The sequence below is a fragment of the Phocoena sinus genome, chromosome 2 (genome assembly GCF_008692025.1).
Source record: "Phocoena sinus isolate mPhoSin1 chromosome 2, mPhoSin1.pri, whole genome shotgun sequence".
Classification (NCBI taxonomy): domain Eukaryota; kingdom Metazoa; phylum Chordata; class Mammalia; order Artiodactyla; family Phocoenidae; genus Phocoena; species Phocoena sinus.
In genome coordinates, this window is record NC_045764.1 from 156,699,151 (window position 1) to 156,704,195 (window position 5,045).

At 38.7% G+C, this 5,045-nt stretch overlaps 1 pseudogene; it reads left to right on the forward strand.

Moving 5' to 3' along the window:
* The first annotated feature begins 1,394 nt into the window (after nucleotides 1-1,394).
* Nucleotides 1,395-2,430, forward strand: LOC116748650 (annotated as a pseudogene).
* The last annotated feature ends 2,615 nt before the right edge of the window (nucleotides 2,431-5,045 follow it).

Below are 5,045 nucleotides of genomic sequence, written 5' to 3' on the forward strand. Positions count from 1 at the left end.
TAGATCAAAGACCTTTGAGTCAGGCAATAGAGACCACCCTTGCTTATTGATTATCATCCAATAGCTTTAAATTATCTTCCGTGTCCTAGGAGACAGAGAAGGACTGGTAAGGAAAGGGGCTTAAAGAAGGTCAATACATCATCCCCCCGCAAGTTAAAGGCCTGAAGCTCAGCATGCACATTCCTTCCAAGTGCACTTACGAGTGGGAGAGAAGAAATGAAATAGGCTTCTAATTACTTAAATTGGACCTACACTCTGTTGAGTCATGCATTAGCTAGCATTCTTCCCCCATTCGAGCTGACTGATGGTTAGGCCAGGAGAAGGAGATTAAACATGTCAGCAATAGGTGTGAAAATAATTGGGGGCAGTAATTGGGAGAAATCCGGGCATCTTGATTGTGACTGCTGTCTTGTTTTCTCTTTCAAAACCTGAATTGACATTAACGTGTTGATGGCCTCATCCAAACTGGGTAGAATTTATTAAAAATAATTACAAAAATGACTTGCATTTACATTATCAGATAACAAGTCACAACCTCAATTCTAGAGTGGCTTTTCAAAGTGGATACCCTATTCCTGTTCCCATACAAAAGTCCCTCCTGTATTAGTTTTTTAATTTTATTTTTTAAGTTGAATTCAGGCTTAGATCTGGTGTCTGGTTTTCTAATATGATAGTATGAATATGCTCATAGTTTGCTTTAGAATGTTAGGTGCATTTTCTATTCAGTAGGCATTCAATAAAGGCTAGTTTAATCTGAATATTTCCTTAAATAAAATTCTGAAGAAAGTGGCATTTCTCTTTGTGGCTCCCAACTTAGTTTTTGTTTAAAAAAACTATAGTAGAGGTCACACTGGGAAGCGTAAGTTTCTCCTAAGTCTGTGCTGCGCGGTCCACCTTTCTCCACCTTCTGGTGTGGGCATCTCTACGAACCTTAAGTCCCAGCAGCCGGCCCCCCACCCTACGTAAATCCAGACGTTGCTGTTACAGATGACCTCTAAAGACTCCTATTGTCTGAGGAAGAAGCCCTGAAGAGGAGGAAGGGAAAAGAAAAGGAGTCAGAAATGGCTCTTTCTCAGGGACAACTGACATTTAAGGATTTGGCCATAGAATTCACTCAGGAGGAGTGGGAATGCCTGGACCCTGCTCAGAGGGCCTTGTACAGGGACGTGATGTTGGAGACCTACAGGAACCTGCTCTCCCTTGATATCTCTCATATACATGTGATTAAGAAATTACAACTAAAAGCAAACACTGGTAGGGGAGAAGTATTCCAAACACTGATGTTCCAAAGACATAACTGGAATGAAATGAAACATTTTTACCTCAGAGTCATCCGGGAAAATATATGAGAATTTGATTCTCAGCAGAGTGATGAGGAAAGAAATTGCAAAGGAATGCCAGTAAACCAAAATGATAATCTCGCTGATGAGAGAAATCAAAATGGAAGAAGTGTTGCAGGAATCAAGCCTGTTGAAAATAGTTTTCCATTAAGCTTTCTGGATGAACTGCATATATGTAAAAGTGAAGAGAAAATTGATGAAATTAATCAAGCTGACAAGAGTGTGAAGGGTAGTGCCTCATTTTCACCACTTCAGGGAATTTCCCCTTGTGTCCAAGTGAACATTTGTAATATACATGGGAGTAATTATATGCAGTCTTTAATAGTGACACAAGATCAGAAATCACAGAGGGAAAGAACTTACAAATGTAATGAGTGTGGCAAAATCTTTCTGCACGTATCATACCTCAATAGACCTCAGATTCTCCATACAAGAGAGAAATTACATAAGTGTGACGTATGTGGAAGAATCTTTAGCAAGAATTCATACCATGTAATTCATCAGAGAATTCATACTGGAGAGGAACCTTACAAATGTAATGTGTGTGGGAAGGTCTTTAGTAGAAAGGAAGACCTTAGAGTTCATAACAGAATTCATACCGGAGAGAAACCTTACAAATGTAATGAGTGTGGGAAAGCCTTTTATTATGCCTCACTCCTCAAAAAACATCAGATAATCCATACAGGGACAAAACCATATAAATGTGATGTATGTGGGAAAGTCTTTGGTCAAAGTTCATATCTTTCAGTTCATCAGACAATTCATACTGGAGAGAGACCTTATAAATGTAACGAGTGTGGGAAAACCTTTTGTTATGCCTCATTCCTCATGAGACATCAGAGAACCCACACAGGAGCAAGGCCATATCAATGTGATGTATGTGAGAAAGTCTTTAGTCAAAATTCACATCTTTTAGGTCATCAGACCGTTCATACTGGAGAGAAACCTTATAATGGTAATGAGTGTGGCAAAGTGTTTAGTCGAAAACATTGTTTTGCTTCATCAGAAAATTCATACCAGAGAGAAACCTTTGAAAAATAATGAGTGTTGAAAAGACTTTACTCACATCTGTATCCTCACCACACATTAGGTAATAAATACAGAGTGGAAACCCATATTTCATGTGATGTACGTGGGAAGATCTTCATTCAAACTTGACACTTTAAAGTCCTGGGAGATTCACACAGAGGAGAAACCATGCACATGTCATGAGTATGGCAAAACCTCACTTACCATCAGATAATCCATACTAGGTAGAAATAGTGGAATTTTCATGAATGTCTCAAGGTCGTTAGTAAAAATTCCTACATTAAGCTCTACCAAAGAATTCATACTGGAAAGAAACCTTACAAATATAACGAGCGTGACAAGTGCTTCAGTGTACTTTCAAGGCTAACTTACTGTCAGGGAATCTGTATTGGTGAGGGACTTTAAGCAACGGTGTTGACAGGTTTCCACATCTTAGCTGCGTTGAGAAAGTCATACTGGAGAGAAATCAAGGAATTCATCCACCACGGAATTGATTCTGGAGATTGTTACCTCATAAATGCCATGAATGGGAAATACCTTTACCCAGGGCTCACATCTCACCAATCATCAGATTTTCCATAGTGGACAGGACACTACAGAAGCACTGAATGTGGTAAAGCTTTTGGGTTGTGCCTTAAACTGAGGGTTCACAAAATCCTTCATACTTATGAATGCAATCAATATGGCTAAGTTTCTTATTATTGGTCACTTGTCACTAGGTATCAGAATATTTATCCTGGAGAGAAACCTCATAAATGTAACCTTTGTGGCAAGGATCTTACCAAAAGATCACAAGATGGGACATACTGAAGTTGTACCTTACAAATGCAAGGGATGTGGCAAAACATTTCCTTGACTTCAAGTATTAGGCAACAGGAAAGAGTCCATTGAAGAGAAACCCTGCAAACATATGAGCAGTGGCTTTATCCAGGCCTCACAATGCACTAGACTCCTCAGCGTACATCTTTGAGAGAAACCATGCAAAGCAATATGTGTGCTTGTACCTGAAAATCAAAGCTCTGAAACATAGAGGATTTATTTTGAAGAGCAATGTTTCAAATGTAGTAAATGTTGTACAAGTTTTCATCAAGTATCCACACTTCTGGTGCAATGAGATAATTCATACAGGTCAGAAAGTATACAGATACAGTGAACATGGAAACACTTTTAAGAAAAAGCGCGCCCTCGGTGGTCAGCAGAGAACTCATATTTGGGAGAATCCTTACAAATGTAATTAATTTGGTGAATTTTGTGAGCAATACTTAAGACAGACCACACATCAGAGAATGCATATAGGAATAAATACATCTAGTTCTCTGAGATAGTACACACTGCAGAATTATTACAAATCACAACATGTTAAAACTTATGATGTTTATATGAGAGGATGAAGGACATTTGTGGAAATGGCCCATTATCTTCAGGGTAAAATACTCAATTATTTGAGTGTAGTTGAAAAGGCTACATTACTTTTTATGCCTTCCAACCTGAAGATTGAAGCCTGTTGAATTTATGCCTTCATTACGGACCTTTGATGATGGTCTCTGAGAAGGAGTCAGTGAGATGAAGGGGCTGACTTCATTCATATCCATGTTTCCTGGAAAAAGAAGGACCCTGAATTATCAAATTGAATAGTGTGTGAATTAGCATCAGGGAACAGCAAAGAATAATGTAGCACTAGGACGTGACTCATGCTTATTACGTCCAGGGAGCCCTTCTGTGGTTAGGCCAGTGCGTGTTATAGGACAGAATCCTCTACCAACTGACCTTGAACAGAGGAAGCAGGACATTAAGGGACTGGACTTTTCATGGGAGGAGAGTGACAGGTTAACAGGGACTGACTATCGGGTAGATATAATGTGGAGGAAAAGATGGTCACTTTCTCCATTAGATGGCAATAGCAATTGCATAGATCTGTGTTTAATGAAAAATTAATTTTATTGTTGGAAATTGAAGACAGCAGTTATCTTGAGAGGAACATTTAATCACAATTATCAGAATAATATATGTTTGTGTATTATGCACATTTAGCTGCTGCCATTATCTTTTGCTATTGTTTTATTCTGAATGTATCATAGGTCTCCTGTTTTAATTAATAAAATTTAATCACTTTTGTCAAAAAGATAAAACTATATAGAGTTCTTTTAATCTCATTTTCAAGACTCAATTCTTCCTCTTTCAAATTTATTTCAGGAAGGGAGCCAATAATGTGCACTTTTAAAGTATTTTAAATTATATTTAGTGTGGATTGAAATATCTATCTTACATTATAGAAATTCCAAGCGTTAGGATTTAGGAAAAGGCTTTATTTTGGTGTCTGGGAGGATCTTTCTAGCTAAAAATATATGCACGGTGGAATAGGCCATCTCACTGTGGGCATGGTACTCTTGCCTCTTTGGAGAAGGCATGAAGGGGATATGTTGGCTGGATACTAAGGACGATGCTATCTTCCATTGGCCTAGTACTTTCCAGTTTTAAGTTGAGTTTGCACTGATCTCATTAGAGTTCTCTATCAGTCCGAGGAGGAAGCCAGGGCAAACGTTTTCAGCCTTGTTTGGCTGTAGAAGGAAATGATGCTCAGAGAGGTTGTGATCGATCAAAAGGCAAATTGTGGAACTGGGACTATGATGTTTCTAATCAGGGTCAGTGCTGCCTCATCCTTCTCCCTCCCTGCCC